The sequence below is a fragment of the Pundamilia nyererei genome, unplaced genomic scaffold (assembly GCF_000239375.1).
Source record: "Pundamilia nyererei isolate P.nyererei 1_Seehausen unplaced genomic scaffold, PunNye1.0 scaffold00008, whole genome shotgun sequence".
Lineage (NCBI taxonomy): Eukaryota > Metazoa > Chordata > Actinopteri > Cichliformes > Cichlidae > Pundamilia > Pundamilia nyererei.
This window is the reverse complement of record NW_005187409.1, coordinates 4,603,709-4,616,049: the sequence shown is the minus strand read 5'-3', so window position 1 is coordinate 4,616,049 and position 12,341 is coordinate 4,603,709. Positions and strand designations below refer to the sequence as shown.

Genomic DNA, 12,341 nt, shown 5'->3' with positions numbered 1-12,341 from the left:
AAACCAATTCTGCAGGGGAGACCTACCTCGGCACTTGTGCAGGTGAAACCAAAGGGAAGATATGTTTCACCATATTTTCTAGTCTTTGGCTTAGAATGAAGTTGGTTTGGAAACATATTCAGCGATGCTTCATCTCCTGCTATGCGTTTCTGTGGGCGCCCTGTGCTAGCAGTGTCCAAGCATTTGGTTTTTTTCCCCCTTTTCACACCGCCCCCCCTGCAATGGCTCTGCGCCCCTTCTAGGGGGCGGGCCCCACACTTTGGGAAGGTCTGCTCCAACCAATGTTGTAAACGCATACCATGGATAGAACAAACACACAACGGCCTCCCCAGAGCCCGAACCTCACCATTACATAAACATATCTGAACACAATAATGTGAAAACATTAGCAGCACACTCATGCATACACGTAACTGGCTTTCTCATGAGTGTGCAGACCACGAAATGGTTATAGGTTGTTGATCCTGGAGAAGACACAAGACGTAAAGGGTGTAATAAATCTTCTGAGCACTTCAGTGTTATTGTGATCCAAGTGTCCTTCCAATACATCACAGTGTCCTTCACATCTTCTTATCCCTCGTTTTTTTTTCTTTTCTTGAAAAGCATATCAACTGACAATTTCCTCTCAGTTTACTTTACACGAGGTGGCAAACATCACATTTAATTATATGGATAAATATTTCCCTTTTTTTAATTACTGGATCACTGGTGTGTTGAAAGTAAATTGACCACAGAAATGTCTTGGCTCGTGCTCTGAAAGCAGATGTGTGCCGGGGGCCTTACAAAACAAAATATTATGCCTTAATTGAAATAATTAAGATAAAACTGCAACAGTTGAACAAATTGCCTGTTTAAAAGCTCAATAAATCTGTTGCTTGTACACAAGTCCAGTAAATCAGCAACAATTAATTTATAAGTTTAAAGTAGTAAAGAAAAGTGCTGAAAACACAGAAAGTATTAAAATATTAGCCTTCCTTCAAATGTTAATGACTTGGAAGGAAGCTATTTGTATCTCGCTGGCAGCTATCACAGCCTTCAGACACATTTTGTAGCAGATAAGAGTCCTTCTTTTCCTGATTTGGGAAATTTCGCCCACTCTACCATGCAGATCTCTTCAAGTTCTGAGATATTTTTAGGCACCCCTTGCACACACAGCACTTCCAAGGTCTCCCAACTGATTTTCAGATCTTCAGTGATGTGCAGGTCAGACACTCAGAGGGATGCTCCAAAAGATTCAGCTTATGTTTCTTGTAAGTAGTTCAAGGTGGATTTTGAGCTCTGCTTTGGATCATTGCCCTGTTGCAGAAATCAACCTCTTTGTTGACTCAATTCATGATATTTGGCTCTGTCAGTATTTCCTGTGCCTCTGGTTGTCATACAACCCAACCCGATAAACTGTGCACTATTCTGCTTAGCTCTCCATGGGTTTGATTTTGGCATTTCTCTTGCGGCTCAGGTGCAGTTTTATCTTAAATCTTTATCTTAAAGTTTTTTATGTTTTGACTTCCACGGTTTCCCCTTCACTGCCATTTCTAAATTATAATTCAGACAGGGGAATTGCAGAATGGAGAGTTTAATATCTTTTTATAGCCTTAACCTGTTTAGATTACATCATTTAGCCTGATTTTATACCTTCAGCGAGTGGCTTAGAGGAGCCTGTCATGATAAAATATTAGCTCTTTTGTTGTTTTGGGAGTTTAAAGAGTCAGGAGAAGTCCTAATAATGCAGCTAAGGACCAACAAGTTTCCTGCAGGGGGTGCTTTATTACTTCATTTCACCATAGAGTCCAAACTTTTACACACTTATGTCCCGCAGTATCCAACTGACCAACCCGTCTGTCAGTCCAGCTTTAACCAGGGCTGCCCGTTGCACCCGAGGACAATGGCAACAGCAGGATAAGTGGATAAAGAGCCCCTATAAATAGTCTTGTCATTTCCTAAGCTCTGATAATGCAGCACAGCCGACAGCGTGTGCATCACCGCTTCACAACAACGCCTGATAGATCGCAATTACAAGATGGTAATTGTGTGCAGTGTGTGCCGTGTGCACTCCCTGTACTCTCTGAATGTGCATGCTGGTAATTATGTGACAAAAGCATCATCAGTGATGAGGACATATGAGCAGACAATGAGGACCCCTTGTATTGGCTGGTGGAAAGAGAAGGGAAGAGGACTTAGGAATACTTTAAAGCCCATTTTGGAGGTTACAATGATACATGCTTTGTACTTTGTTCACTAAACTATGATTACGCAGATTAGAGAAAATGGAGGGGTATTGTCAGACTGCATTATACTTTATTATTCAAATAACACCGCCTACAATGAGGATAATCTTCCCCAATGTGTTCTTAATTTCCATCCCCCCCCAATTCAGTCCTGTAAGTCTCGATTTGAGTAAAAAATTACTTGCAAAGCTGCTTCAGTGAAACGGGGTTCAATACTAATGGAAAACCTCTAAATGAAAAACGGCAGTCATCTAAGGTTGATAAACTCAGTCACAATATTCATCAGGTGATTGTGGTCATAATTACGGTGCTGGAACTGCTCAAGCATTTAACCTTAGCACCCAAGAAGACAAGACATTTGGATGCACAGGCAAAGTCTCAACAATGCCGCTCTGATTACTAGTCTGACTCCAATATTTAACAAAGTGAACACTTTTATAGTCATGAAAAACCAGGAATGCAAACAATTATTCCTACACAGTCTGACTGTACACCTTTAAAAATCCAATTTAAGACTTATTAAGGCATTTAAAGCCCTAAAAAGAAATATGCATTAATGCCATTTCCGAGGAAGAACAATACAAAACCTAAGAATGCTTAATATCCTCCACAATTTAATGTCTTTATTTGTTCTAATTAAGGAAATATGAATAGTGTATTGATGTAATCGCTTAACCTGCTGTCTCCCTTTTGTAGCGCTCAGTGAAATATTGAAATATTTATTGATATGTTACCAGTCTGCGGTCAAGAAGGAGCTGATGAGCTGGTAGCAGCAGAGACCAAATAATCCAATGGTGCCATATTTTTCAGGAGCAGTGCAGGGTTAGTACTTTTCTGATTTTTATATGTGACTCCACTGCTTTCCCCAAGAGACATTAAATGAATTTAAATGTCCCTGCTACTCCTTTTTCTTTCCTCTATAAGACTCTGAGAAGAACAGACATAGCACAAATCCAAAAAATAAAATACAAAGACTGTAACAAACTATTATAATCCTAATTGGAAAATATAAAATTACTTTTTTCCAAAACCTCCCATAAGAAAGAAAATACTTAAAAACCTTTAATTAAAAATCAGATTTAATACCATTTAATATAAGAATACTGTACACGCTTGGAGAAGTTGTGTTTGTGTACTTATCAATGGATCTGTACGCGATCAGTCATCCATAATGAAAATCTCACCTGTGGTCATGAGATCTGGGTAATGATCGAAAGAGTGAGGTCATGAATACAAGACGCCGAAATGTGTTTACTCAGTAGGGTGGCTGGGCTCAGCCTAAGGCATTGATTATACTTTCCTCTGAGTCCGCGGGGGTCCGAGTTATGTAAATTTTGTCACCAGTCGGTGAGCAAGAGGGTCCGTGCAGACTTGCCAATTTTTGTGACCACGTGGACTCGTCTGCAGAGAATTTACAATTGACCAACTGCACATGTAGCCCAGGCAGCGTGCCTCAAGCAGACTTAAAAGAAGCATAACAGGAATGACCGCTTGACCATCACGCTTCTGGCTACACACATCCAAATCATACTACAGGATGAGTATCATGGACATATAGAGGGAGCTTGAAATGGCTGTTTCTTCATGTTGATGGGAGCCAAATGAGATGTCATCTGGTTAGGATGACTCCCCTTGAAGGTTTTCCAGGCAAGCCCGACTGGGAAGAGACCCTGGGTTACTTTCAGAAGTCTCTGAGGAGATTATGTGTGTCATCTCTGATCTTCCATATTTGCTGTTCTACGATTTCTGATCAGTTACTTCCTTAATCTACCAATTCATTTAGGTATGGAGAGCAAAACACTGCATGGATTGAGTGAATTTAGCCCACAAAGACTTTTGAAATACAAGCCAATACAAAATTGCATATTTTAAAATAAATACTGTATGTGTAAATGAAAAAACATGCTTCTCACCAACGCGACATGTGTTTGTTTCAAGGGTTTAAAGAGCACAATTTCTCCCTCCACAGACGACATATTCTATTCTCCGTATATAATATGTCGTCTGGTTCAGTATGTGTATGTTTGACAGTATTGACGAACAATGTGGCAGTAGGGCAATTTTCCTGAAGCTATCAATTTTTAATGGCTTTTTGCTTGTTGCCAGAGGGATCTTCAGAAGGTATTGCTTAGTCTATCTGGCGTACATCCAAGATAAAGAACGGTAAAAGTTCAGCAAACCTTAAAGCCCAAGCCTTTAGAGATGATTGTTGCTACTTCCTTCCAGGTTGGATTAAAGGCACAAATCCAAAATATGAGGGTATAATCAGCCAGTATTTTTCAATATTCACCCAGCAGGCCAGTTTGTTTGGATTTTTACTTAAAGTTTTTCCAACAGCAGGTCCAGGAATATGTTTTAAGACTAGTGTGTCTATAAAGCAGTTTGCCACCTATATCTACAGATATTCCAGTGCCCAGATCTTTCTCCTATCGTTGTTTCACATAATCAGTAGTCTCACTATTCAGTGATGTGATGCTAACTTGCTTATGAGTCCTTTATTAGTAGTATTACATGCGCCAATTAATATCTGTATCATATGTGGCAGTTAATGTGGATTGAGGCATTTAAAGCCCATATGTCTGACACAAGTTACAGATTTTAACAATCTTACATGTGCAGATAATGCCATAACATGCTCACTGTCTAAATTTGCAATCTTGCATCACTGGTGCAAAGTCAGGATTGTTTGCTGGACGCCTAAGATTCAGTTTAACTTCATTTTGGAGCTGGAAACGTTCAATCATATCATATATCATCTATCTTCAGTGAAAGGTTGACCCACTGGCTAGATGTCTTGATCATTTTCAACATAACCAAGCGCTGATTTGATTGGAAAGGAAATAAATAAAACTCAATATTCTTCCATTTGGCCTCATAGGACGAGATGCACCAGCATAGAAGTGGACGCCACTGGGCTGAGAGGCAGTAATCCCCTAACAATGGTAAAGCCTTGTCTCTTCTTTCCTCAAGCACGAGCTAGGTAGACAATTTCACCCTTGGTCTTTTTTTGTCCCAAATGAGCTCACAAGCAATTTTAAGATCAGATCAAATTTCTGCCAGCAGGATTGTCACTGGAATTGCTGCTAGAGAGAACTATAAGTGATCATTTAAATTTCTAGCAACATTTTGGTCAGCTGTCAGTAAATCAGTAATAAATTTAATATTACTTTTGAAAGATTTCACATATTAGAGGCTAAAGTCTTTCCTGAGAGTCCTGAGCAATAAAACTCACTTTGCTGCAGAAAAGACAGACTTCTTACATCCCACTGCAGATCTTTACTATTCTCTTTTCCGTCTTACTAACAGTTTAATTGTGCAGAGTAATGTTGCTTTCCTCTGCTAATGTAAACACTCGAAAGCAACCGTCTCAAAAATAATATTGAAAGAGTCTTTGAGCAAAACTGAAGGCAGGTCTGAAAATGTTGCAGGTTCCGGCTGTCCAGAAAGGCCAATTAAAGCACGACGTGTGAGTCATGCCGGCATATGAGTTTAATAAAAATGCACAGCGTCTGCCTCCTTTAATATGACTACACGAAGGCTTCAAATGCCCTGAAAGCCTCCCTCCTTCCCCTGAGAGATCTCTGTGCTGTTTGTTTTGCCCTGGAAAAATATGGTGTCAATCAGATCTGATTAAACCACAACCGCATACTTCTGATGAAGTTTCTTGGTATTAGACAGTTCATAAATAACACATGGACATGATTTATTTCCCTTTTCTCCTCTTTGTTTAAATTTTTTATGGTTTAATTAGTTACGATTACGCCAAAACTGTGTGTTCAGGACAAAAAAAATTTATCTAAACAATGGATACAGATGCCAAGATGTCACACATTAGTCAGAGTTTTGGCCATCACATTGTTTTGTTAAAGCTGGACCTGCAAGGTGTGGACCTGACCAAGAATCTGAAGGAGACACGACACTCACAGAGCAGAAATTTGTAGTTTAAAGTGTAACTACACCTTAAGGCAAGGTCTAACTCAGAAATAAATCACACAGTAATTTGTGCTGTGAACCTAAATAGATTTTTCTTTGTGTACAGACTGTTATCAGCTGACCTGTGCTGCTACCCTGACATTCATTGTTATTTTAACAGGAAAATATGTGATGTGAGCAGCTGATTTCTAACCTCTAGACACTATAAAAAGGTAGAATTCAAACAGTGAATCTAATCAGCATCATTAACTTAAATACCTTACAGAACAGTATACAACCCTTGATATAACCAGTCTACAATAGTGCTTCACTGTTATCCCAATACTGCTAACTAACCAATTCACCCTGCACCAAACTGCCTGGTATTTAAATGCAGCCTTTGAATAAAACAAAATTAGTTTACTTCAGTTTAAATAAAAGGAACAAGAAGTCCAGATTAGACTTTACCGAGAAACATCGAAAAGAGTCTGCACAGTTATGGGGGACAAAGATTCTTGGGGCAGATGAAACGAAGAACTACATGACTGCATCACTACAAGGGGTAGTTTTATGGCTGCCAGTGGAACCGGGTCAACACTGTTTATTGATGATGTGATCACTGTTAGAAACAGCAGGATGAACTCTGAAGTGTGTCGGGCTGTATGCTTTGCTCAGATTCAGGCAGTTGCTGCAAAACTGATCAGACAGCAAAGCCATCTCAATCCAATAGAGCAGCTTTTCAGGTATTAAATGCAAAGCTGAATGCAGAGAGTCCCACATACAAGCAACTGATGGCAGCTGCGGTAAAGGACTGGCAAAAGATCTAAAGAGAAGAAGCACAGCATCTAGTGGTGTCCATGGTTTCTAGACTTCAGACAGTCATTGACTGCAAAGGATTTTTAGCCAAGTAATAAAAACTTGGCTACAAATATTTAAAATCATTTTTGAGCCTCTTAAAATAGGGAACTGTGTATGAAAGCAGCAGTAATTCCTAAACAGTTAAATTAAAGGTCTGCACTTCAATCACATTTTGACTGTTTTAATTTAAAAGCCACTGTGATGGTGTACAAAGGCAAAACTACAAAAAAAATGTGTCTCTGTCCTGACTGTGTGTCTAAGTTCTTCCCATGCCTGCATTAGGTTTCAACCATTAATCTTAATCTTCCAATCAAATTAAAAACAAAGGCAACATTCCCAGTCTGCTCACTTTTGACACAGACAATATTTACCTTAACAAACTCCAAGCAGCACACATCATTAATTGCTTCCCATCCAGCACAGATACCATCAGCAGATCCACCCAAATCCCACTAGGAGCCCCAACTCTACAAAACAAACCAACACATTTGAATGCAGCACTTGCCTTGTTGACAGAAGCTCTGATGGGCCAAGTGCTGAGGATCAAGCTGACTCCTTTTCTCTTTAACTCCTTCATTCAGTCCATCTCTCTCCATCTCCCACATTGGCCCAATCAGGCTAATGAGGCTCACACTTCCTTCAACCCTTCCTGCTCGCTAAAGTGGCGATTGATTGGAGGGGTGGGAAAGCTTTTAACTAGGGAGGGGTGGGAGAGAAATAATTAGCACGAATGAGCTTTTTCTGCAAACTCCTTCAATTTGGCTTTTCTCTTTCGGTTTATTTACTGACCCAGACAACATTAGGGATTAACTCTCCAAGGGTATGTTAACTTCTCAATGTCAGGGTGTAAATCAGTTTGAGGCTATAAACTAAGGCCCATTTGTCTAGCGCCGATGTCTCACTCCTCTCAGGTCACAGCACTGCGATGATGCCCGAGTTCATGAGCGAAAGAAGGGGGAAGGGAAAGGATTAAAGCCTAACAAACCGAGCGCTGAAGTTTTTCCTTTCATCTTCCCACTCAAATTGAGACACAAACTGAACATTGCAGCATCCTGTGTGGAAACTGGGAGGCACTGAACCTTGAACACTCAAAATTCTGACTACACAGAGAGCATTAATGTCACTGCCCGAATGACCAGTAAAGTGGTCTTTCTGGCAGTTGTACCGTTATTAACTCAGACAGATCTGGACTGGAAAAAACTAGAGCAGCAGCACTGTCTAAATCCACGCTGCAGCCAACGAGTCTCTGCAGCCTCCAAACTTGACCCATGGCATAGACACAGATACAAAAGGACAGAGTGGCCGTAACGCAACTTCAGTGTTGTGCTTGAAAGTGGGAGACACAAGTAGAGATTTAAGTAAGGAGCAGAAAAAAAAAGAGAAGAGACTTGAAAAGGCAAGCTGAAATCTGTAGCTAAACATAAAACAAAATGTCAGCTGTGATCACTTTAACTACCTTTTTTTTAAATGAGTTTGAAGCCCACACACTCTGATTACTCTCAGTGGTGGACTTCAGATCATCTAAAGCCTTAAAAGATATTAAACACACCCCCAATCATTTAAGTTCTTGTAGCATAAAAAATGAGGCACTTCATGAGGCAGCCTAATAGTAATTTTCTACTCATTTAATAGGTCTTTAACTCATATGGAGGGTTTTCTTGAAAACCCTCGAAACAAACACAGAGCGCTGAGATGTAAGCTCCCATTAGAAACAAACCAGGCTAACTATGGCATGTCTCCTTAGTGACAATTAAGTTTATTTAGCACAAGGAAGTCTATAAAAAAGCCAATCCTTTTTTACAGAGATAAATAAAATCCAGTGTTCTTCAAAAAAAACCAAAACCTCTAAATGAGAGGACAGTTATGATTTAGAAAGCAACTGGCTTCACGTTAAATGCAGTCATCTCAGGTTTTAGATCAGCGTGTCACTGCTCTCATCGATTGTGATTGAAATATAAAAACCCACTGGCACGGCCTAATGTTTAAATCCATCTTAAAGCATTTACAAGCTTAAAAATATGTCCACCAAATGCATGGTATCATTTTTACTACAGGTTAGAGCCTGTACGGCATTTATGAGTCGATTAACATAAAAGTTAACCAGCAAATATTCACATCTGCTGAATCAATTTATTACCTGTGTAATCTTTTCATGCAAAAAAAGAGAGTGACTTGTTTGAGGCATTAAAATGTGGTCTTCCTGCTTTTGTCTCAGTCATATTAAATGAAATATCTAAGGTCCCTGTCATATAGATTAAAAATAGCAATATGAGTCTATTTCTCTTAACATCAGCTTCTCAGCTCTTTCACTGTTCATCAGATCAAGAACAATGGGCTTTTTATTTTTTAAACTCAACTAAACACGGCCTTACTTTTCGGTTTGAACTGACATCAAATGTGTTTACTTCAAAAAGAGTATTTTTTTACAGTTATGTTTATTCCCTTCACAAGTTTAAATTACATTTAGAGTGCTATTAAAAAGGTCTTCGAACTTATTTTCTGTGGAGACCCTGCGATGCCCACGTTGTGTCCTTACCGCTGTCTTGAAGTTCACGGACAGGCTCTTCACTTATGGTGTTACTGTCAAACTGAAATGTGTGGGCGGACTGTGATTACATCTCTAAGGAGTTGACCCGACACCGATTATTGGCTGTGTCACAGTAACTCCAACACTGAAGAACATTTTACTGGGAAGGTGTTAAATCTAGTTTTTGGGAGAAGAAGCCAATTTGAAACCCTGAAATCTCAGCTCTCCAATTTCTCCTGCGCCTCACTTGATCTTCATGTGTTCTCTTAAAGGAGCTCGCTGAGGAAAACACTTAATGTCTCACCTTTTGGGCCGCCTGTCTGGAACAAGCACCAGTGGTAGAGTGCATTTGTTCAAGTACAGTTTCGAGGTATTTATGCATTTAATGACTATTTACATTTTATAATTTTACTCAAGTACATTTTAATCTTTTCCCTGCAATACATTAATTTGACAGCTGAAATCACTAGTTACTAAAAATCTGATCAACTTAAAAATGGTTTTAAAATTTGCAACATTTAAAAGCTGATTAACATAAATCAATAAGAGGCAGCATTAATCCAGCATTACATAACTATATAACACAATAATAAGGGCATCCCTGCTGCTTACTGCTGTTACTTTTGATATTTCAAGACGGCGCTGATGATACTTCTGCATCTGACGTATTAATCCATTATGAAAATAACTTGATCATTTGTCAGTTGGGTAGTGGTCTAAATCAATTACAGTTGCTCTACCCTACAGAGGAATAAAACAAAGCTAAATGTACTTCTGCTCTGTAATAGTAGTACTTTGGATGATGGGTAAACATTGCATCAGCCCCGTCTTTGACCCTGCCGATCACCACCGCTGCCTGAACTCGCTTCATACAGCTCAATCTTACTCTGATGGATTTTCTCTTTTATTGGTTTTTTGTACAGTAAATCCTCTTTACAGTAAAAAAAAAAAAGAAGAAGAAAAGAGCAGGTTATGTCTCCATTTGGCAGAGTCTGCACAATCCTCGCCACAGTGATCCCGGTTTAGTAGCTGGTAGAAAGAGGAGGGGGAGAGGGTGTCGTTACCAAGTTTTGACAGCACATCATTTTTGCTCTCAATCTGAAACTACACCAGCGATGCCAATTTGACTCTGTAGTGCTTTTGTATACAGATAGTTGACAGGCACATTGTAAGAGCGCGTCCATTAGCGGTGCTTCACAAAACAGCCAGTGCGGTGGGGATACTGCTGTAGGAACTGGAGCTAAATAAGTACAGTTACTACAGCAGGGAGAAACAGTGCATTTCATGAGGGATCTGCTCTGCTTCACAAGAGCGGCATATGGACTCGTTTTACTTTTAGAGTAAACAGCACAACTCTGGCTTAGTTTTCACAGATGCCAGCAAGCTGAAGGCAACGAGAAGAGTTTCATTGGTTCTCAATTGAAATCCTAATCATCAAAACACACGGGACATTTATAATTTTGCAGCATCTGAGTTCCATCTTTCCTAAAGCATACACGCATGAAATATTTGTCAGCAACAGCAAACTTAGTGTGACATTTTGCATCTTGTAATATGAGCCTGTCCTAACACAACCTGACAAGTGCTCTGGGTTAGATATATGGTAACTGCAGGAAACAGAGAACGCTGTGGGGCCTAAGAGACCTCAGCAGCACGACTAGGTCCGTTCTGGGATTTCCATCAATCCCCCCCCTCACACCCCTGCTACTACCAGAGAGGTCGGGTGGATCACAACAAGCTGCCTCCCTAGAGTAAAACGTGTGACTTGGTGACTAACTGGCAGACGTCGAAGGGTGTCTATGAAGCCTTGAAAACATTCATTCCTCTTGCTTAAAAAAATAAAATAAAATTACTACAGCTGGCTACAACTTGATTATCCTCTAATAACAGCTACACTATGTACATACTTAAAACAAACACACTATTACCAGCTTAAGCACCAGAAGCTGGACCAGATACAGTAGATCAGTTAAAAAAAAAAAAAGAAAAAGAAACGACAACAAAAGAAAACTTAATCCTTGGCCTGATGCTGGAAAATCCCCTCATAAAGTGGTTAAGCATGCAAGATTCCCACTGAATGTCCCCCATCACTCTAGTCAAATGAGGAAAATGCAGCTCAGGTGAAATCTAAGAAATAATTTTAGCTGCGCTGAAGCAATTTAGAACAACGTCAGGCCTGACAATCTCCCATACACACTCCGGCAGCGTGGAAAAAAAAACGGCGACGTCTGCCAGGCTGATTCTGGCGCTAAGCACGGCACTAAGCCCCATTGACAAAGCCAGCTAAGAATCAGAGAAGCCTTGCAGAAGGAGTGTGACGCTGTAGGGTAATGCTCTTGTAAGGGGCTCTACCTGCAGCGCCAAGGGTTCGCCTGTTTTATCCTCTTAAAAATCACCAAACAGGATCAGAGAGTACATCCCTCTCACCTTTTTCCTCCAGCACTTTCTAGTCGATGTCCTGCTGCTTGTCCATCCGTCTGGGTCCGCTCATCCATAACTCCCCAACACTCCCAATAACTTCATCCTCTATAACCCATAGGCCCCCACAACCCTGCTACTGCTACAGGACATCATCAAGCATGGAGTTCTCTGGAATCAATAAAAGATGCCCCAACACTGACTTGAATTTATATTTCAATTGAAGGAAGCATCCAAGCTCAAAAAAACACTTTTGTTTAATTATTAATGCTCCCACCATGCATCCACCCGTATACACAATGTAATAATAAAAGATTAAGCTGATCTTGTGCGGCTTCTGCTGTATCATTTCTGTTTACGGCCCAATTCAAAATTACCCACCGTTATAGAAAAAAAGCATT

General features: G+C 40.0%; 1 protein-coding gene across 3 annotated transcripts in view; it reads right to left on the bottom strand.

Annotated features, from left to right (window-relative positions):
• macrod1 (mono-ADP ribosylhydrolase 1) overlaps nucleotides 1–12,341 on the bottom strand; it is a 142,406-nt gene that overhangs the window by 119,559 nt on the left and 10,506 nt on the right. The window lies entirely within an intron of this gene.